This window comes from Strix uralensis, chromosome 25, assembly GCF_047716275.1.
Source record: "Strix uralensis isolate ZFMK-TIS-50842 chromosome 25, bStrUra1, whole genome shotgun sequence".
In the NCBI taxonomy this organism is placed as follows: Eukaryota; Metazoa; Chordata; class Aves; order Strigiformes; family Strigidae; genus Strix; species Strix uralensis.
The window spans coordinates 3,155,590-3,179,254 of NC_133996.1; positions in this window are offsets into that span (position 1 = coordinate 3,155,590).

Genomic DNA, 23,665 nt, shown 5'->3' on the forward strand with positions numbered 1-23,665 from the left:
CAAGCTCCTCCTGCCTCCCTGCGCACCCCAAAATGAGGGGGGTGGGCAGGGCTGGGGTCCGGAGGAGCTGGCCCCCGGGCACGGTGGCCGAGGCAGCTCTGCTGACCGAGTTTCTTCTGGCTCGGCAGCGCTGCTGTTGCTATGTGGGAGGTGATGCTCTCCGTGCGCTGGGCTTTGCGGAGAGTCTTGTCAGAACTGCTCGGCATGCTGCAGGACTGCCAGCTGCGCAAGGTGTTCAGCTCCGCCGCAGAGGACTCCTGTATCTACTCCTTGTCTGTGAGTGACCATGCTCAGTCCCAGCGCTCTGCCTTCCTCCTCTTCTCCTCCTCCCAGACCCCCATGCCACACGCTCAGGCCCTACCGATGCTGCTTTGGCCCCACCAAGCCTGTCCCAGCACAGGCAGCACTCTGCCTTCTGCCCTGCCTGCATCCCCCTGCCTGGCACTGGCCCTGGGACAGAGACGTGGGGACTCTGAGGTGGCTTCAAGGGGAGAGGAGACTCTTGCCATGGGCTGTGCTGGGACAGGGGAGGGAGCCCTTCAGCTCTGCTGGTCTCTCACCGCTGTCTCCATTTTAGATGCTGGTCTTCTCTGAGATTGATGACAAGGAGTTTGCTGATCTGTACAAGGCCCAGAGGTACCTGAGGCATCCCAGCCCAGTGATGCTCTCGCTGGTGCTCACGGGCCTTGCCAGACTCTCAAAAACACCCAAAATGGTGAGCAGGGGTTCAGCAAGGGGAGCCACGTTGGTAGCCAGGGCCTGGGGGATGTGGTGGCTTGGCCCCGGCTGGAAGGATGTGGGGTGACAGCTCCAAGCACCCATCCTTCTCTGGAGGGGGCTGGGGGGTGCCTGGGGGGGGGTCTTTCATCGCTTCACAAAAAGGCAACCGGTGTGTTTCGTACAGGCCAGGAAAATGCCGGCGCTGCTGCCAGACATCATAGAGACCCTGCCGGCCACCAACACCAATGTCACAGTGAAGGCCCTGGTGGTCATCACCAATGTGATTTGTCTCATGAAGTGGGAAGAGGCCAACCGCATCACTCTGAGGCTGGTGGAGAAGCTCCTGCCGCTCTTTGATGATGTAAGGCTGCTGTGGTTGCCTGAGCTGAGGTGATGGGTGAAGGACCTTCAGCCCCAGCCCTGCGGGCAGCATTTGGGCAGGGGAATCCCCCTGGCTCCTCTTGCGTGGTCTTTCGGGGCTCTTCCCACTCCTCTTCCGTGGCCTTTCAAGGCTCCGGGGCCGTTGAGCCGCAGCTGCAGATCTGGCCAATGGCTCCTGCATTCAGGATCCGACCCCAGAGCATCTCCTCTCCCATCAGCCACGCTAACGCCCCTGCTCCCCATGGGCAAGGAGCAGCTGGTGCTGAGCTCCCTCTGTCCTCCTCCCTGCCAGGCGTCCAGCCAGGTGCAGGAGCTCTCCATCCGCCTCTTCAAAGAAGTGATGAAGACCGTGGTGGGGAGAAACACAAGAAGAATGGTGAAGAAAGTGAAGAGTGTCCTGCTCCCACTGTTCTTCCATATGAGTGACCAGAACGAGAGTGTGGCCAAGGTGCAGTGACCAGTGATTGGTGTCGCGGGGAAGGGCGTACTGACACTACAGGGGTGGCCTGGGAGTGAGGGACAGTGGGATTGTGTGTCACTGCAGGGTCCCACTGCACTGGTCCCACCGCCGCTGCCCTCCTTCCTCCCTGCTGCAGAGCTGGAGGGAGAGGTGGGGACCCCCCAGCCCACAGGAAAGGTTCCTGGGGCCCCAGCATGAGCAGGGGTGGAGAACCTGGCACAGACATTTCTGTGGCCACCGAGCACACGAGTCCCTAGGGCTTTGTGTGCTTTGAGCCCCAATCACTGTCCCCCAGGGTGTCGGGGCCAGCTCCCAGAGCACAGGATGGCCCCAGGAATGAAGGGGGATCAAATCCCATGATCACCTCATCCCCCCAGCGCGGAACCTGGCTCAGAGGAGGAGGATGCCAGGTCTCCTTCCCTGGGCTCTGGTGCTATCTCCCAGCCTCTGCTTTTCTCCGCAGGCTTCCCGGGACACCCTCCGTGCCTGTGCAGACTTCCTGGGGTGGAGGAGGCTCATCTCCCTGGTCGACACAGGGCAGACACATCTGATGAGAGAGTACTTGGTGAGGACAACCCCCAAATGCCCCGGCCGGGCTGGACGAGGGCCGCCCACTGTGCCCCTGGGGAGGGCTGTGCTGCTCTGCATCGCTGCCCTGCTCCAGCCTGGCTGCTCCAGCTGCATCCTCCTTCCCTGTCCTCGAGCACGCAGCCCCAAGGGCTCTTCTCCAGGAGACCCCGGCCCATCTGGGCCCTGACAGTGGGACGCAGGGGTCTCAGCACCCCCAGCCCCCTCTGCCTGTGGCTCTCTCTGGCCCTCAGCCCCATGGGGCTCCTGGCTGGGAGACGGGAATCACTGGGAGGGAACAGGGGTGCTGGCAGGAGGGACTGGTCTGGATGGCTGCGGAGGGTCCATACCAGCCCCGTGCCCTTGTGCTCCCTCAGATAGCGCACAAGAGTAGCAGGGTGGAAAAATATCTAAACCAGAGCCTGCTGTACCTGGAGAACCCTCAGGCCACCGTGCGAGAGGCGGCTGTCAGGTTCATTGGTGAGTCCCTGGGGACCCATTTCTGGCCACCCGGCCCCAGTCCCCACTGGTGGGCTTGCTGGGGGTCTTGCTGGGTCCCACTGCCCTTGGGTGCTGTCCTTCCTGGGGGACAGCCCTGCCGAGGGGGAGCAGAGCTCTGACATTAGCTCTGTGCCCCAGGTCTTGCTGCACAGAACGTGAGGATCCTGAGCCAGGAGAGGCTGGGGGAGATCTGTCAGGGTGAGTAGGGGCAGTGCTGTGCTGGCTGGGGCTGGTGGGACAGGGGACAGAGCCTGGGCTCCTGGGGGTCTCTGCGGGCAGTGGGGGTTCACGTCTGCTCTGTTTCCTTCTCTTGAAGCCCTCCAGCCCTTGGAGAAAGATGCTGAAGCCTCCGTCAGCTCCCTGGCAGCTGAGACCATCCTTATCCTGACATCTCTAGGGCAGAAGCCAAAGTCAGGATGGAGCCTGCGGTCACTGTGGTGCTGGCCCTTCTGAGCCTTGGAGAGATTAAATTCTTCTCAGGAAAATAGCCATATTTGAATAAATTTTTTCTTTTCATGACAATGTATTGTTATTATTTTAGTTCAGTTATTAAACTGTTCTTACCTCAACCCAGCACTTTCCTCACTTTTACCCTTCCAATTCTCTTCTCCCATCCTGCTGGGGGGGGATGGTGCTTAGTTTCCAACTGGGGTTAAACCACAACACCAAGGGGCAATTTTGCCTTCTCAAAAAAAAAATAAATCACTTTAGGTACCAACAGTAGCGTTCCCTTACTGGGTGCAAGACAGCAATAGAGAATTAATAGAATCAGAGAATCAGAATAATTCCAGTTGGAAAAAAAATTTTAAGGTCAACGAGTCCGGCCATTAACCCAACACTGGTGAGCCCACCACTAAGCCAGGTCCCTAAGCGCCACATCTACACGTCTTTTAAATACCCTCAGGGCTGGTGGCTCCACCACTTCCCTGGGCAGCCTGTTCCAGTGCTTGACAACCTTTGCAGTGAAGAAATTTTTCCCGGTTTTAGCTCTGGTGTTCAGAGAACACAATACCAGGGGGGTGAAGGAAGTATCTGACTAGGGACAGAAAGAGGGTGAAAGAGAAGGGGAAGGACTGACAGCAGAAGGACCCTGCCCTGCCGGGGGTCTCTCCTTCCCCCCACAGCTTCTCCCCCCAGCGCCGTGGGCAGCTCCCCGGGCAGGCTGAGTGCTGACCCTGACCGGTGGCAGAGTCCCTGCCCCAGCACACAGCCCCTTGGTTCCGGGGCCCTCTCTGAAGGACAGCCCTGGGCACCCCCGGCTGCACCCCCGGCTGCACCCGCCTGCAGCCGTCCCCAGGAGAAGGCAGCTGCCATGGCCTGTCCCTCTGACAGCCCAGCAGGGAAGCCCTGCTCAGGAGCACATCCTCCTCTCAACAGGAGGGAGATTCTTGGCTTCACCAGATGCCTCCACCACCTGCAGCTGCACTGCCCTACACCCAGAGACTGACTGTGTCAAAGGCCGCAACAATTTCTCCTCCAGTGAGCTCTCAGTGTTCTCCCACTCCTGTCTGCCTTTCCCCTCTCTCTGCCCGGCTCCTCTGCCCTCGGTGCCTGCAGGCAGTGCCCTCAGCCCTGCTGCCCTTTGCCCAGGAGCTGCTCCTGGGCAGAGCTGGCTCTCTGCCACGCTGCCCACTTGCCCTCAGCTCCCTTCAGCCCAGGAGCCCGGCCCAGCTCCGCAGCAGAGGACCAGCCCAAGGCATTTTAATGACCCCTCGGGTGGGTTTGGTGCTGAGTCCATGAAACTCAGACAGTGATAGGAAGTTGAAGACACCTCTCAAGAAGTCAAAGTCAGATGCAAACTCCAAAGTTTCTTGGAGTGTTAATGGGTCCCACTAGAGACACCACAGACAAAGCCTCCCTAGGGGCTGAGCAGAGCAGAAGACTCCTTGAAGAGGTGACACGTAAACAAAGACCAGGAGCCTGCTGGGGCTCCCAGTGACCCCAAAACTCAGCACAGAGTCAGGGTGTGCCCCAGGTTTGGCACCACTGGGGATTCCCAGGACCTCTGAGCTCTCACCTTTGTAGCTGTTATTAAGGAAACCTGTAACTCTTGTTGTTGCTGCACCTCCAGAGCCCTAAGATCTTCATTTTGTAAAGGTGTCAACCACACCGAGAAGAGCAGGTTTCTGATAGGAAAAAGCCTTGTTGTGAAAGTGCAACTGAAAAAGCCGTTATTCTCCTGGCACCAGGGCAATGTCTGAGGTCCCAGTGCAGAATGGGGGATGCTGGTGAGGCTGTGCAAGGAAGAGGCTGCTGCTGGGGGAGTGGAAGGAGGGAGTTTCTCCATGATGCTTAGCCCTGTCCCTTGGTAACAATAAGGCTGTTGTTCCTTTTCTGGTGTGCTGCAGTCACACCTTCACTTCTTATGGACACACTAAGGACGTGTCTCTGCCCTGCAACACACGGAGGTGCCGAAACTTCAGGACTTACCTTCAGGTGGTGCAGTGCAGAGCTGTTGTGAACTTGCCAGCTCCCACCCAGAGGCTGAATAATGCTGCACCTCTGCTAATAAATCCTACATAAAGACCACTGTCATAACTCCCTGAGGGGTGAGGGGATGTGAGCCCAGGTGTGTTACTGCTGAGCATGGCCATCCTCTGTCCACAATATAGACAAGCCCCAGCCTGAGAACTCCTCACTTATACCTAAGAACACATGAAAACTTCAGGTTATTCCATCAGTTAGAAGTTAATCTGCACACAGTTAGTGGCACAAACACAAGTTCAGTGTGAAGGCAGGTAAATCAATACAGCCACCTAAATCCCAGTTTGGTTTATCCCAGGCATATACTGACAGAGCAGCACACACACACCAGGACTTGCAATCATCAAGCTGTACTCCTATAATTAACTATCGCAACTTCCTGACATAGTGGGGCTTTAAGTAAGAGCTTTTGAAAAGGTTATCCTTTGACTGAATGAAGTCTTACCCTAACACGTCTCTAAATGGTGCTATTTTTGGAATGAGAAATGTCACTTCTTTCCTAAAACAGGCCCATCTGAAATTGGTCACCAGGCAGTGACACATTAGAAGAAAACCTCTTTTCTCCCTGGGTTTAGCTGGTGTGATAAGTTGCTCAGATTCAGTTTGACCGTGTAATTTGCGGACAATTGTTTGAATGGCTTAATGTGTTGTAAATCAAAAGAAGAAATTGTACTGTAGGTAATTAAGATGGAATGGGTAATTATTTTTCTCTGTCTGTAAGTTCACTTTCTGAAGAAGGAAGGAGAAAACTGAGCTTTCAAATCCCTTTATTCTTTTTGCTGCGGAAGTAGTCCTCATTTGCACCCACAAATGTTTGCACATACTTATTTGTATCTTCCCTGGCCAGGCGCAGAGTCGCTTTGAAAACTGAGCCCACCTAATGAGAGGAGGAAAACCAGAGCTGGTGCTGATCAGAAAACATGCAGCTGCTCTACTGTATCTTTCTCCTACAGGTTTCTCCAAGTACTTGACAAATTTTAAGATCAACAGCAAGAAACGCTAAGGGGCAGGTAGCTGTTGTAAACCATTTTTAAACGTGGGACTTAAAATTTGCCCTGAAAGGCAAAAATTACTTAAGTCACTTGGCTGATGATCAGAGGGTACAAATCAGAAGCTTTAAATACCCAGCCTGTACAAAGCAGCTCTTCCAGCTGGTTATTCCTGACATGTCAGCGACACGTTTGACCGCACTGGCGTCTCTATTTATTTGCTCATTTTCTGTAACCTCAGCCTGCCAAACCGTGCATCTGTTTGGGCTGCTGTCAATCACATGTCAATTTTTATTTTACTTGGCTCAAATCAAAGCTGGTGTTTTGACAAAAGGTGGGGGGGAGAGCACCTGTCAAAGCACTGAAGGCGAGACAGAAAGGCAGAGACCTAAGAGGTGGGGGAGAAAAGGGTTATTTATTATCCATGAAAATGATGCAAAAGTGTGCGGGAGATGCCAAGAGCAGAGAATTGCAGTGAGAGCGGCGCTGTACTTTTGGGGTGGCTTTCTCGTGCCGTTTTAGGAGGTGCAGAAGAGGTGGGGGGCTGAGCTTCAGACTGCAGCAGTGCAAGGAAGTCTAAGCAGGAGGTCAAGGAATAATAATGTAAAAAGGCCAAGGAAAATCCCCCTTCTCATCCCCCTTGTCAAGCCACTGCTTCGCAGGTTGAATTCAGAGGAAATGAGGATGGTTGTGCCCCGTGCCCAGAGCTGCTGTGCACTGGCCCCCTCTGGCTGGTGCACTGTGGACCCTACAAACACAGCCCAATCTGGGGGCACAGGCTGAAATGGGGGGTGTGTGGGTGCTGGTGTATGAGCCGATGAACTGATGTGCCACAGGATGGTGATCTCTTCATGGCACGGAGAGTCGCTGGAAGTGTCTCATTTTACTGGGGTGACACCACAGCCCCAGATCCACGCTGGCGGTGAGCAGTTTCCATGGTAGTTTATATAAGCTAAAAAAACCCCCGTACAGATCTTGTATTGACTTTGGACTCAGGTGACTTTCTCCTAATAGGAACTTTTAAACCTGTGTAGGAATTATTTTGTCCACTCTTGAGAGACTTCACAATTTCTCATTCATTATTTTCAATTCTGAGATGGGATTTTTTCCCCACATTTTGTGTAAAATTCTGAAGAGATGCAGTAGCTTTGGAGATTGCTCAAACCTTTTGGGTTTAATGACTGAAATGTCTCCCTCCTGTTTTACTTTTAAAAACTGAATACCATTTTAATACCAATGAAAAATAAAAGCTAAAATGAAAATTCACTTCAAATGGAAAATCAAAACAGTTTCACTCTGTGTTTTTTTCAAACGAAGTGTGATTGAAGTCAACATGTTCTGAGCAACATCTCACTCATCATGAAATGGCATTTTCTGACAGAACATTTTTTCATAAAATGAGCACTCAGTCTGGGATTCCTGTAAAATGATATTAAATGTGAATATTTGGTGGATCTGAACATAGAGAGGAGACACAAATTATAGCTAGCGTGGACCAATGATTATTCTTTTTTCCTATGTTAAAACAAAATAACTTATAATCATCCAGAGTAGCTGGAGTCTTCTGCTCAATATCTTCATGAACACAACAGATACAATTAGAAAGCTGTAGCTGTCTCTTGAAAATAGGGGCAATGAACCAAAACAATTGAACAAAAATAGGTGCCAATAAGAGCTAAGAGACTACGCATTTTTTGGTTCAATGGTCAAATGGAAAAAAAATACATTTTGAGTTAACCTGAATTGAAAATTTTTCAATTTTTCCAGTGAAGCAAAAAGTTGAAAAAATTAATAGCAGATTGCTTTTCCTTTTAAGCTTTTTTTATTTTCTGTTCCATTTCTTTTTCAACTACTTTTAGGGGAAGTTTCAGAGCCTATTTGATCAATCCCAACCTACAGTCTTGTGGTGGAAAAAACAAGTTTTGCCCAAAAGTATTCCGTCCATTGCCAAGTGGTATGAGGAAAATTAAGTTAGACCTTCCAGAGGTGTGAATTGCATGAGCTGTGTTCAGAAAATAGTGTTAATTCATCTCAACTGAGAATCAGCCCCCTCATCCTTGAGGGGACCACGTTATTTTCTGCCTTTGACACTCGCTGGCGGTTGTTCACCAGCGCTGCTGTTCCCAGGGTGTCCTTGCAGACAATTAGCTTGAGGACAAGACTCTTCGTTCTGGTTATTGGAGTTCCCAATGAGGTGGCTGTTTTTGGAAACAACTCACAATGGAAATAAACCCGACCAGATGCCAGACCAGACACCAGGGAATTCTTTAACACTCATTTGTTTGTTTTTTTCCTGCAAAAGAAGCAGATTTAGTTACACCAAAATGTTTGGTGAGTCCATATTTATGTTACTGAATCTCCTACTTTAAAATATTCTGAAGCATTTAGAAAGCATAGCTTCGATGTTTGCAGAGCTTTGCTTCTTCAAGTTTCCTTTCAGAAATTGTTTCACATTTACCTAATCTGTCATCAAAAGACTAGGAAGCAAACCAAAACATTTCCTTTATAGTTCGCCATAAAGCACATTTAATTCAGAATTTTGAGTGCACCAAACATGCAAAAATTTTGATCAAACCTTTAACTAGATTGTGCACCTGCTTTTTCTGAAGTTATAGAATACCTGACCAACCAAAAGCAAACCCTGTTTTCCACCCAGATCTGGCCATGGGAACCAAAAGGGTGAATAGAATTTTGTTTGCTCACTCTAATCCCCCTGCCTAAATCTGCCTGCAGCCCAAACCCAGCTGCCAGGGGGAGAGGGCAAGAAGCCCTGGGGAGTTAATGTCCTCCAAATCTGCCTTCAGAGCCTTGCAGTTTTCCACCACTACCACATTGTTATCACTTAGCTTAGGCTAGATTTTCTTGCTATCCAAAGAAGCACTCGAGCTTTCTGCAAATCCTGCCTGGCTTTGGTCTTCAGCGGCTCCATCTCTCTGTGAGGGCCAGGATGGCTTCATGGGCCCCGGGAGATGGTGTGTCCTTCACAGCCCTTGACGGGGCTGAGGCACGAGGAGCTGCAGCTCAGCAGGGATATTTCGCAGTGGACCCCCGTGAAGCAGAGGCCCACGGCAGCGTGACTTCGTGGCAGCCCTTGCTCCTGTAATAGGCAGTTCTGTGGCTGCAGTCATGCCCAGATGCCACTAGAAGGATGAACAGTGCTGATTTTCACATAAAAATATGTTTCCCCAGCAGACTTACTGAATGGCATTTGCCCAAATCCTCCCCCTCCCCCTGATCTCTTCTCCACCCCGACCTGCTCCACTCCCCCAGAGCAACACATGGTTTCCTAGCAGATGACTCTCGAACGATGATAATTCACCTGGCATACAACTTATGGCTGAGTTTTATATTAAATGTCCTGTGTGGCACGGAACATAATAGACTTTGTTAGGCTGACTTTGCAGGCTGACTTTGTTGTGAAAAAAAAAAAAAAAAAAACACCACAAAAATCACCACCTTGAATTGCATGTGATGTGAGTGCTTTCTTTTCAGTACATCAAGCTGTTATCTTTCCAAACTCCTCCTCAGCACCCTCCCTTCCTAAATCCTCCAGGCCGTCATCTTTTTGAATATGATATTCCTTAGGGTACATAATTATCAGGAAGTTGCATACATAATTTAAAGAGAGACCTTCTGATTCTGTGCCTCGATGGGCTAGTGACATTTCCAAGGGAAACTTAGCTGAACACCAGGGTAAAGCTCCCACTGTTCTTTGACAAGTTTAATAAGATCTTTATTGTTTGTAAAATAGCCTGACCTTAGCTTTAACCTCACCACCAAGGGGAAGGGGAAGAGATAGCCGGATTATAACAACTCCATGAAATAAAACTAATAAAAATATACTTTAAGGGAATCTGTGGGATAGAGAAGCCAAGGACTTGGGTGGTGGCTTCCTCCAATGCACTAGGGAGTAGGGCTGGTTAGGAGTTTGGGTCTGGCCTGGCAGATGGTTCTGGGTTCCTCTGCTAGGCTGGGAATCATCTGCCCTAATTTAGGTGTCCAAAAGTAAAGGATAAACTCTTAGCTAGTCACTCCAACCTTTCTTTACACTGAGTTGAGAGGAACTGAGCCCTCCAAGGATTCATTCACCTCCCTTAATATTAGTCAAAACGCTTTCTAGAGTACCTGGGACTGTGATGAAATGATGATAAATACTATGTATAGTTATAATCCAGTGTTTCCTCAGGAAGATGGGCTCAAGCTAGTTTGAGAAATAAGGTCCAGGACTCCTTAGAAATGAAGGCCCAGGTTTCCTTTGGAATGAGAGATAGGCTTTCTTAATAATCAGAGTCTGGATGAGGACTGGAGTCCAAAGACAGTAACATGAGGCCAAATAGTCAAGGCAAGGAAGTCCAGACTTGCTTGAAAATTGGACCGAATAAGATTTGAGTCACTTGGCTGATACGTAATCAGGAACTGGGATCCAGCTTATCTTGAAACTTATTCCAGAATTGCAGCTGGAGCTCTGAGGTCTAATGTGTCTGGGAGTCCAAAGGACTTAGGAGTTTTTTAGGTTTTTGAGTAGTTCACCCGATTTCAGGCTTTACAGTCCAGTTTTGCACTTAATGCTCTCCTGAGGTGGCTTCTTCAGACACAGCTCTGACATTTGGAAGGATTTTAACTTGCTGCTTTGCAGACTGTTTCTTGTTTTGCTTTTGGAGAGGTTTCCTCTTTATAGTATTTAGCATTTAAATGGAAAATGGAAGGGGAAGAAAAAGCAGCATTTTGGTATCTCACAAACCAGATGCTTGAAACAAATCATTGCTTCATGGCCAGCTATTAGTGAGCAGGGCTGGATACAGAGACAGTGCAAAACTTCTAAGTCCCTTTGCTGCTCAGAACATGTTTCTGAGGAGCTTCGCAGCTTTTGTTGAGACCCACAGGGATGGGATAAAGTAGCAACAAGCAAGTCATTGCCCAGCAGGAATCCCGAGAGCAGCAGGAGGCAGAGAAATGAAGAGGAATGGAAGATGTAGGCTCACAGCTCCACCAAAACAGGCACTTTTGACCAAGGTGCTTGCAGAGAAGCAGAGAGGTGCCAGTCACCAGCATTTGCCATATCAGCTAAAGAGATATATGTCAAAACCAAAGGGGTGGGTGAGTCGCATCTGCCTTGGGACCTGCTCTGTATCTGCTGCCATCAGATGTGTTCTTTAATGACAGGGATAGCAGAGTAAAGATTAGGTTTATGGAGACTGTGCACTATATAATGATGGGAAGAGATCCAGATATGCTGGAGAACATAGTCTGTGTGCAAGGCCAACATTACAAACTGGAGAATCAAGCTGAAAAACCTAGGATGTGATTGAATAAGGACAAGCATCAAGCCTGCACCTAGGAAGGGTAATCTGTTACTGTGGGATGGAGAACAGCTGGCCTGGCAGATGTTGCGCAGGAAGGGATGGGGAATTTGTAGCTGATGTAAAGCCACACATGATTCAGCCATGCCAGGCATAGAAAAAAAGTGAATGTAATGGGAAGCATAAGTAACAATATGAGCCATGAGGCACATGGGTGATCCTTCCACCAATAAGGCCACATATGCATCCGGTTTTTAATGCTGTACTTTAAACAAACTATGGATCAGCAGGAAGGCATTCAGAGGACAGCCACAGGGACTATCAGCAACCCTCCAAACATGGCATAAAGGTAAAATGAATACATAGGAACTGTTTAACCTGAAGAAGAGATGGCAAGGTACAATCTTCAAATATGAAAAAGGCAAAGAATAAGGGAAGAATTTATTCTTCATGCCCGTGGTGAACAATTGAAGAAGAAATGGGCTTAAATTGCGGCAGGAAGATTCAGGTTAGACATCAGAAAGGCTGTCTTTAAAGCTGGTATTGAGGCGTGCTGGAGTTGATTGCCCAGGGAAGGTGCAGAGCTTCCACTGTGGAAAGGCTTCAGGAAGTTACACAATATCTGTCAGGAGTGGTTCAGGCAGCATTTCCTGGCGTGAGGCAGAGGAAAGAACCACCGACTTCCTGAGATCCTTCCCTGCCCCTTTTTCTTTCTTCCAGTTTTAAGTTTCTGATATTTCCCAGCTCAGTAGGACTCTCAGACAAAGCACTGCTGTCAGAAAATAAGCTCTTCTCCCCTGTTTATTGGAGTGAGCAAGAAACCGTGGCACTATCAGAATTTCAAATGTAATTTTACTCAGTGGTCAGGGCCTGCAATATCTGAGGCTTAAATACAGGCTCAAACCTAGTCATTTTGGTTTTCAAAATTGCCACAAATGCAGATGTCCCTGTGTTGTTAACTGCCAGGTAGAGAGTAACAGATTTTGTTTAATTTGTGTGCTCTGATGCACAGTTCACACTACATGGTACAGTTCAGGTTAAACACCCAGAAATATAGGTTACCCACTTCTAATCTGAGCAAAGAGTGGAGCTGTACCTTACTACTGAACTACTAATCTCTTCGTGGACATGAAAAGGATTTTTATTTTGGTTTTGAGATTTTTTTTACATCTCTTTTTAACATACAGAGAGCTTCATTCTCTGTTTCCAATTCCTAACTCAGGTACAAACCACTGAAAAAAATGTGGCCAATGAAAGGAGCTCTCACAGCTTCAAAACTATTCCCAGTCTGACCTGGAAGGCCTATGAAACTCCAGGTTGGATAGAGCACTCTCCCAAATGTTCACACACCCCTGTAGAAACATAAAGAATGGAGATCTGAGAGCTGTTCAGCAGATCCAGAGAGGTTGTGAATCTGCTTCAGATCTTGGTTATTAGCCCCTCAACTTCTAAAGCAAAATATGTGAATGCCTATTTTTAACCTTGGTGTTGCAGCTCTCAGTTTTTATGTTAAAAATGTCAATAAAGTTCATCCCAACAGCACTGGATGAATTTTGTAGAAATACATGGGATTTAGGATTTGAGATCCATGGGAAACACTGATATTTCTGCCTTAATCTTTTTTCTGGCCATCAAAATAACCTAAAAATAATAGAAATATGATTACAAACACAATAAAAAGCTCAAACTGGAAGATTTCAAAAGTAATGAAAATTCTGACCCTATTCTTTTGAAACTGTTAAAGCTGCTCACTCCACTCCTGTTGAGTCATTTTGTTTTGATGAAGGCAGACTGCTTCTCGTTGAGCCCGTAACAGAAGGTTTCACATCTGAAATTCTACGTGTTTCCAACAATAAAGGGATCCTAGAGAATAAAAGTTTAAAAGGAAACGAAAACAAAACCAGAAAGTTGTAATGAGCCATTCTTGTCTTATCAAAGTACTTTGACATCTTTGAAACAAAATGAGAAAATGGAAACAAATGGTTTCAAAATTTTGTGCGTCAGAAATGTAACTGCGATTGATGTGTCCCCGTGAAACGTTTAGATCATGACAAAACTGTGTTTTATGGTTAAAATTCTTCTGTCAAACTTCTTTAGACCAACACAAACACTGAGCTGTAATGAGAAGCTGGCCCTTGAGGGCTGACACGACACTGGAGTAATGGGAGGAATGATACAGGCTGTCTTTGCTTTTATGCAGGAGAGACCCAAGTGCAGGAGATGGGCAGCAGAGGTCAGTGACAGAGCTGGGAGACAAGAAAGGAAAGGTCAGCGGTACCAAACATCATGAAGGGACCAGGGTGGGCAAAAATGCTTGATGTCCACCATCTTATGAGCATGGCAGAGAAGGTCATTGCAGTGATGCACACTCAGGAGCATCCCGCTGCCACCAACGCTGCTGCTTCCTGCAGCGGGGGGTAAGGAGCCCATTATCCCTCAAAATCTCCTAGGAAGGCATTTTTGTCTGTGTATTGGAAGATTGAACTAAATGCTTGCAGCTATTAGCAGACAATTAAAGCTAATGTTGCAGCCAGCAGAAAGATCCCAGTTAGTCACTTTACTCAATTTAAATCTTTGAAAATTTTCACAGTTCTAATCAAGGAATAAAAAAGAAAATACATATAGATGCATATATATATCAGAGCATTAACTTTCATTGTCAAATCAAGTCAAAAATTGCTGAATGAGGTAAATATGAGGAGAAATTTAATAGACTATTACCACAATACAGCTTGTGCCTTTCATTTTCAAATGATATTCACACAACCCTCGCCCCCACACAAATGCACTTTAGGATATTTAAGGGAAGAAAATAGTAATGTTTGAGTTGGATAAAATAATCAAGTAAAAGGCATAAAAATCTGCAAAGAAGCAGGTTGTAGGGGGTTGACTTTTAGGCTGGGTGTTTGTTAGAGGATTAATTTGTTGGGGGTCCTTTCTTTTTCTGGAGACAAAATACAAGAGTATTGCATTAGTCTCAAGAAAGGGAGAAACCAGAATAATAAAAGGTAAATGTAAAAATGGGTGGATACACGGATAGAAAGGTAAGAAGGAGAACATGTGAGTTGTATATACCGAAGATAAAAGGTAAAGGAACACTGAAGAAAGAGGAATGTGGACCAGTGCATGTAAGAGATGTTTCATTAGACAAGCGGTTAGATGGATAAAGTGAAGACAATATGAGAAAAAACGAAGATATATTCCACAAGAAGCTGACAGATAGGTAAGCAGCCACAGAATAACATGCTGCATAGTTTAAAGTTTTCTTTTTCGTGTAAGCTGTCAAAGAAACAACCTCACTGCCGCTTTCCAGTGGTTTGGGTTGTGGAGGGCACTATATTTGTTCATGTGGGGAGATGCTGAGGCACAGCCCTGTTTTCCCAGTACTTTGGTGTGACATTGCCGTCAGGACAGAGATGTCCATGTGGAGGTCTGGCTAGAAAAGGAGGGCCATAGTAAGACAACCTAGCAAACAAACCCCATATTTGGACACTCATTGTCTGAACAAGGATGAGGAGGGTGTGTTGCCTGGGGTCTCCTGGAAGCCTTCTTTGAGGCAAGTCAAACCTACAGAATTGTCTGATGTTGTCTAGGACACAAAATATTGTCAAACTTGACTCCTTTTCCTGAATAAAGCAATTTCTGTCCTGGGTAGCCTTGAGCAAGATACTTTACCAGCTTGTACATAGAGATAGTTCTTACCAAGGTACAGCACCAAGCGCACTGTAGTCCCAATATTTTCTGGCGACTCAAAATGACAAGTTCACTTGTCATTGATCATGGTTTCTTGGACAGCAGGTTTTTTCTACCAGAAGGAAAGGCAACTCAACCTAATAAGAGCACACTTATGTTAGGGCATCTTCTCCAGCACTTCCCAACTGTCAGAGCACAGAAGGCAAGGGAGGAAAGGATGGGGCAGTGCCCTCCAGCTGTTCATGCTGCACCATCAGCCAGTGAGATCATGATGGGTTCCAGGAGTAGTGAATCAACACTGTCCACCTGAACCCTCCTTCCCCATCACTGAAATTCCTGATGATATCTTTGGCTTTGCAGAGAAGAGCCAGGGAAGAGAGCAGCCTGTGTCTGCTTGACAATCCGATGTGCCTGGCTCTCAAGATATTTGCACAACAGGCATTTTGGCAAGAAATTACAGCTCAAGGCAGCAAAGTGTTTTCAGTGCTGAATGTCATTCCCAGAGCTGGCTGCTCCAAGAACCTGAATGTGGGCAGCAAAATATCCTTCCTGTTCAACACATTGCCAAAATGCTGCAGGCTTCAGCTTGGGCCAGGTTTGCCATCAGTACGTCATGCCTTGATTAAACTTTAGAAGCCACTGCACAGGCTGAAGGTCAGAATCAGAGAGCTACAGCGAGCAGCAGTGTCCGTGATTTTGTGAGACATAGGGAAGCAGGCTGGAAATCACATGAATGAGCTATTTGACCAGTTCTTCAGAAAACACCACCTGTGCCCAGAACAAGCAGGCGGGAACATCAGAGGCCAGCCCATATTACAGCCAGGGCCACAAGAAGCTTATTGGCAAGTCTCCAGTCTTCATGGGAGAGATGCAGTTCTTAGCAGCTCTCCTAAGGAGCTGTGGAAGATGCAGTTTCATTGTATCAGCACATTTAAAAATGTCAGTGGCAATTGGAATAAAATGCTACAGTGCTGTAACAGGCACAGTAGTAGTATAATAATAACAGTAATATTATTATGGAGTTAAGTGCCTGCATTAAGACACTGCACTCATAGGGCACAGCTGCTTGAGAAGCTTGTTTCTGCTCGTTGAGTGCCTTTCTTTGAGACGTTAATGCGGATGTGCTGTGCATGGCCCTCAGGGAGGTGTGGACATGCTCTGGAAGTGTTAAGTATCATTCTGTTTGTTTTCTGTCACCATCCAGCCCAAGGAATTTGTCTTCTCTAGCCTCACCTTTCCTTCCCTGCCACCATCAGCTTTTCAGGGAGTCTTATTTCTCAGCCTCTGTGAACATAATCCCTGCCCCAGAGAGATGGTTCCCCATAGCTCTGGGAAAAGTAGCTTGTCTGTTCTGCATCGTTGTCCACAATCCTCTGAATTCACTGGAATAGGATGTCTGTGGCCAAAATGCATCACCCTTCCTCCCGCTATGTACCCACTTCCAGGAAAAGAGCAGCAGATGTGCCACAGACAGCGCTTTCTAGTCATAGCCCAGCTCAGCCCGTGGGCAGTGAGAGGTAGAAAAGAAAAACCTTTAGACTTTGTTTGTAAAGCAGGTTGGGGTCATCTCATTTATGGAAAATGCCTGGGGAGATGGACACAAACAGTATTTCTGTTTTAACATTCCCAATAGCTCCCAGGTGTTTTGGCAAAGGATTAGAGGTAGAGCTAAAGAAACAAAGGCAGCAAAATCTAAACAGAAAAAAGTGACTAGCAGAAGGTTCAAAGAGATTGTAGCAGTTCTCCCATGTCCTGGGAGAAACAGGACAACCACCGTCCATCCTGCAATCTCTACCTGTCAGACCAGCTCTTCTCTCTTCCACAGCTGTAGGTGGAACAAGAAAGGAAGGGGTTGAATGTTGGATGAGCAGCAGCAGAGGCATCTTAGCACTGCCAGCGTTTGGCGTTGAAGCGGAGGCATTTGCTGGGTTTAGGGAGGTGGCCTGTATTCAGTACACAACACTTTCTCACCCAGCAAACTCACAATTTATTTGAGAGGATGCCACGAAAAAAAAAATATTCTTTGGTGTGGATATAATGCTAACAGGGCAGACAGCTTTGAAGGGAACATACAGGAGAAATGCATATGAATATGTTTCACAGTGTTAAGCTGCAAAACCACACACTTCACCAGACAGATAGAAAAAGCACACGGGCTTTGTAGTGAAAAGGGAGATGGAGCATCCTGCTGACCCATGATGGAAAGACCATACTCAAGTGTTAACAAGGGGGCTGACTTCTCTGCTATTAGCCCGGAACTTAAGGGCAGGATGCATCTATCCTGCATCTCTTCTCCAGGTCAGCGACCTGCTGTTACATGCAAATGTGCGGAGGAAAAGGTCAGCAAAGGAGTAAGTACCAAAGGGCTGCAAGAGAAGGGAGGAGCAATCCAGCTGAATGTCAAGAGCCAAAATGAACCTCAAGTTTTCCAGGCAGAAAGGCTGGCAGCCTGAGAAATGATTCTTAGTTACACCTACAAGAACTGGTGCCAGACACGCAGATGATGGGATGGTTGGGCACAAAGGAGTGAAATATCGACCGGTGGATTCTTCAAAGACGGGAATAGCAGAGGCCCATCAATCCAAGTCACCAAGGGAAGGAGAGTTATTGTCTTGCACACACTCTTGCTCACACACATACAGAGACTTGCAGTTGCTTTGCCAGTTTGGCTCTAGTCTTCCACTGACTCATAATCCAGCTACTCGATCATTTCTAAGTAAAGGGCTGTCAATGCATCCCACCAGCTTGATCAAAGAAATGCTTCAGTTCCAGATAATCCCACCAAACCTTTCTGTTCATGCAATGCTAAGATCAGGCTGTCTGTGTTCCCTCTGTAGGCAGTGGAGCAAGAGATGAGTTTCCCCAGGGGCCAGCTGATCCTTTCCTCACAAAAGTGCTTCAGATATTGTGCTGAGCTGCCCTTGGCATGTCTGGATTTCCCTAGAGAGCCTAGCTGGCCAGCTTAGATGTGGACTTGTGTTCCAGCAGTTGATATTGCTCTCCAAGTGATGGCAGCGGTCCTCATTCAAGAAAATCTCTTTTTCCTGCTCTTTGCCTTTCAAAGTAGCTGCAGGAAAGAGAAATGTTGCTTTGGGGCTACTGCAGTGGCTGTCTCAGAAACCACGATTCTCTTGGTAGATCTTCCATTGTCTTCTTTTCCTCTGTGTTTCTAGACCCTGCCATAACACAGCATGATGGATGTTCCCTTTTTGCCACCCTTCTTTTGTTTCCTCCAGTTGGATGACATTAATGTAAGGGTTCCTCAATGTAACTGCAAAGTTAGAGGCTCTTTTCTAACATTTTGGATGTCACAGCTTTGCTTTGCTAGGATCTGTGATTTTTACAGAAGGTAGCTGTACACTGTCCAAGCACAACAGTCTCTAGTTACCTGCACCACCATCACTGCTCCAGGCCTGCTGTCCTTCTGGGCAAGAAGTCCCACTGTGCAGCAACTTTCCCATGTTCTAAACACAAGTGTTATTCTTGTGGGATCAGCATACACATATCCTGAAAGGATGTTATCCTCATAAACCAGCTTTTTCATATAAAGTCATGGGAGCAGAATGCCCAAAGTCACCTGGCCAAAGTGGAAACTCCATTGACACCAGCCAAATCCACAAGCCACCTTATTTCATTGATCTACCAACACTTTCACTGCCAGAGACCTGCAAACTCTACCAAAATGGCAAGATCTGAGCTAAGAAAGACTCAAAGTGCTACTGTCCACCTGATGCCTTCATTGCCTTCTGCTCAGTGAAGGTATTCTGTACTTATTCAAGCCTACAGAAGCAACAGTCATCCCTAACCTCATGTCCTCGGACAAAATCTCCATTGGCTCAGCAGTTCAGCAAGGTAGCCACACTCCACTGCCTGGGGAACACGCTGCCGTTTAAGACTTGCTGAGCAAGCCCTATAAAAATTAACACATCTTTGATGGGGAGACAGTAGGGGATGATTAATGAACACAGCCAGGAAAGGGGGGAGGGGGGAATCAGGGGAATAGATTTGCTAAATTGACAGCATATAAAATGTTTGTTCCTGCCTGAAACAGCAAGGTTGGCAAACCCTATCATGGGCCAGTAACTTGGGTTAAGTGAGAAGGCCACGCACCCGTAAATTGTACATCATCTATATTCAGATGTAGAGGCTTGTAGCCTCTCTGGTCCAGTGAGCCCAGTAATGAAAGACTTTAGAGCTGCCCAAGATACAAGATCGAGTGCCCTGGTTGTTTTAGCTCTGATAAGATTTTAGATGAGAATTTATTTTGTTAATGACGTTTTCAGTGCATACCTCTCCTTCTCATTCAAGGGTTATTGTGTATGCTTTCTGCAGGAGTGAGAACTTTGAGGGATGTTCAGGAGAGACTTTTATCCCATACGTAAAAACAGAATAACTGAACAAAGGAAGGGAGTATTTGCTTCAAATCATTTGGCCCAAAGAAAGATACAGCATCATGCAAAGCTTGCCCAAAACATTTCTAGTGCTATCTTTATCACATTATTTTTTTTCTCAGAAAAGTTAAAAAGGAATCTGCTGAGGCACATATTTTTCCCTCTGCTGTGTATTGCTCAAGTGGCTGAAAACTTTCTATCAAATCTTTTTCTCCCCATTTTAGGAACAGACATCTCCTTGGCAGTGAGTGTGTGCAGATCTGTGTTGTTGTTAAGCAGGGGAGCTCAGCTGCTAATTTGTTACTGCAGAGTGTTTCACAATCATGAGGAAAACCTTGTCAACACAAGTCCTCACCACTGCTCACATCCATTCCCCTTCCTCCCTCCAACGGAGGAGGTCCTTGTGTGATGAAGCACAGCCTGGGCTGTGCTGGTGATGGTCCTGGCCATGCTGAAGGCTGTGCTGCTGCCTCCTCCCATCCCCATGCTGCATGTTAGTGCTGCTGTCTAATGTTTTTCTGTGTGTTCTGCATGGTTCAGAGGCCTGATAATGGTGCTGCTTGCTCACTTCTGAAAGCAGAACCAATTCCCCCAGGGATGAAAAATTCAAAAAGTAAAACCCACCAGATATTAAAATGTCTTCCACCAAGAAGATCCTTTTTTGACTGCTGGAGGATGGGAATCACTGTCATTTCCCCTGACCCCATCTCTTGAAGACACCTACCTTCACCTACCGATCGTAGGTTGGGCAGACATTCACATCCACAGGAAGACACCTCTGGGAAGTCAATACTCAGGGGCTGGAGGACTACCTCCTTGCATCTCTTATTGGCAATGGCTTTCCTCATTCATTAGGTCTGACATCTGCTATTGATATCAATTATGATAATTAATGAAACATTTCACTGGCTGTGGCTGGCGTTCTGTCAGCGGTTTCCCACTGAAGTCTGGTTGATGGTATTAGTGGTAGCACAGGGGAGTTATTTAGGAAGCTGTACTGGATTAGGGGAGCAGTGGGATCAACAGATCTCATTGCCATTTGTGTTAGGACCTGCTGTGAAAACGCAGATGGGAAGGAGAAGGAACCTGTAGAGACATGATGGATGGGGCAGCTGCACTAAAGGGAGGAGCTCTAAGAAAATAGTTTAAGGTCTTCCCCCTCCCTGTTCTACCTGTTTATGAAGTGTCTTACAAAAATTTCACAGCCTTAAGTCCTAGGATTTTCAAACAAGGCCAAGTTCTGGATTTTGATTTGTCTCATCATTGGGCACCTGGATTGCTCAGGCATCTTTGAAGTTTCCTCAAGGTGTCTGCCTACATCTTGCCTGCACAGAAGCACCCTGGTGACCTAGCCTTGCACAATCAAGACGCCCAGCTCTTCTTGCAGAGCAATAAACACTGGATGTGCACAGGAGGCATTCAAGGCTGTCCTATTTTAGGAAGTGTCTTAATCATTAGGCTAAGGACAGAGTTGCATTTCTGCAGCAGAGTATACTTTGAAGTCCCTGGGGTGCTTTTGAGAATGCTACACACCATTCCCTGCAGGTCTGTCAAATCTCCCAACCCGTTTTTCTGCAGAGAAGCTTCCAGAGGAGATACTGTCCCTTGCCAGCACCACAGTTATTTGTTCCAGGAGCTCAGCCAGGCCCTGAGCTGTCCTACTGCTCTTTATATGGCAAACACAAAGGGCTGGTTTTATGGTCCTTGCAGAGTAGTAACGCATAGTGCAGGACTCCCCTGCATCTCTAAAGAGCTCCCTTGTAAGGAAAGGTTTCAAAAGTATGCACCGTTCATCTGGACTCATGCTGGTTAATCTCACTCTCCTATGAAGACAGCCTGCTAAACTGGGTTTGGGGTTGTACCTGCCTCTCTGCACTGGGACAGTGGCCCAGAGTGACCACCTCAGATGGAGACATTTGTGGGGGTGAAACAAACCCCACGCCTGATGACAGGTGTCCTGTGGGACCTGGGTGCAGAGCACTGGGAGCAGTAAGGCACTGCAAGGCTGCACATGAGCACTGGGAGGACATGGTTCATTTATTATTGCTCAGATAATCTGTACAGACTTAGGTTTGGTGCTTTGGTTCCTCTAAAGATGCTCATCAGTTTGCTACTGTATATAAATGAAGAGATTAGGAAGGGGGTCCCCAGACATCGAGGGGTTATGAAGCTCCTTCCATGTCCAGTCAAGGCACTTGTGGGGTTCTCAGTTACGGTCTCCTTCTCACCATATGAATGTTTGACATTTCATAAGCTGCTTTCTCTTGACAGGCTAAGAGAGATAATTCTGAGTAATTTCCCATGAGAAGTGAGGGAGAGTAGGGAGTCACAGGGGTTTCTGGTTTTTTTTGGAAATGTCTTGGAACATGCTAAAAAAAAAAATGTCTGTAATTTCAAGCTTGTAACTTCCTTTAAAACTCTCCTGTCCTCAAGACTTTACTGTTGTTTTAAAGTTCTTGTGACCTTTATTTTCTGTCTTTAGTTTCCTAAGTAATAAAACTGTAAGGAGCAATATGGGATTTGGGTTTTTTTTTTTTCCCGCTTGAGACAGAATGGTATTTGAAGTCACAAGGTGAATGAAGCAAGATTTAAGCTGAAGAGAGGCTGTAGCAGTCCTGGAGCTGACTGATAGCAAAACAAGCAGTCAGTTATTAGAAGACACAAATCACTCAGATTAAGTACTGAAAATAATAGCCATGCAAACCTTGAAGGAAGGGATGTCAGAGGCAAAGGTCATTAATTGACTGGTGAGATTTTTAGCTACAAGTTACTGGGGAATTATCTTTTTTTTAAGCAAAAAAAAATATATATCTGCCTCTATTATCAGTGACAGTGGTGGTGTATGGGGATTGCTGTTGTTGACTGTTTCTGGGTTCAGTGTTAATTCACTATTCCAGTGGATCCAAAGTAATTATTCTTTCTTGTAATTTCTCTATTTTATTTTATTCATGCATTTGGCATTTCTGTAGTGCTCTTACTCTCTATCGGAACATGAAGCAAGATTAAAAATGATCAACAATTAAGAACTCCGAGAAATAAATGAAGCATATTGAACCTCACAAACTGCCTGTATATGCTTATCGGGTGAGGTGGATGAATGGATCAGGTATCCGGGTAGAAGAAGCATCTTTCAATGCCCTGCCAGCACACGCAGCAAAACCCTTCACCTTGCCACCACACGGGAATAGTAAAGTCCCAGACAACACTAGAAAACACTTTGGGAGCCAGACTGAAAAGAAACTAATAAAAAAACTCATTTTCACAGTTATTTTTTAAAGTGTCTCTTGAACTATGAGGCTTCAGAATGGCTTGGGAGTCACACCGACACGGATGTTTGAGGCGTCTCCCTGTTCTCACAGTGCTGTGAATCACACTCGCCCTGTTTTGCTGAAGAAATGTAGGGCAAAATCATGGGACCTTGCAAAGCTTTGCTTAGCCTCTGTCCATCAATGCACAGGCATACAGCCATGGTACAGAAATAAACACAAACATCTACATCCTCCAGACACCTGGAAATTCTTCAGAGGTCTTCTCTTAATTGTTCCCTTCTTATGACATATTTCTTTGATTTCTGCATCATTTGTCCAAATAGAGATGATCCTTTTGATCCTTGAACAAGTAATTCTGCTCTACACTACACTTCATGCTCCGTTTTTCAGAAGAAAAGAGAAATATTAGACCAGGACCACTACCCATTGAGGTTAGTACCTTGTGCCGCTGTCGTGGTTTAACCCAAGCCGGCAGCTCAGCCCCACACAGCCTCTTGCTCACTCCCCTCCGGTGGGATGGGAGAGAGAACCGGAGGAGTGAAAGTGAGAAAACTCATGGGTCTATATAAAGACAGTTTGACAGGTAAAGCAAAAGCCGTGCACGAGCATAGCAGAACACGGGATTCATTCCCCACTTCCCATCGCAGGAGGTGCTCAGCCATCTCCAGGACAGCCGGGCTCCATCACACGTAATGGTGACTTGGGAAGACAAACGCCATCGCTCCGAACATCCCCCCTTCTTTCTTCGTCCCCCAGCTTTATGTGCTGAGCATGAGGCCATGTGGGCTGGGACATCCCTGGGGTCAGTTGGGGTCGGCTGTCCTGCCTGTGCCCCCTCCCAGCTCCTTGTGCCCCCCCAGCCACTCGCTGGTGGGGTGGGGTGAGAGGCAGGAAAGGCCTTGGCTCTGTG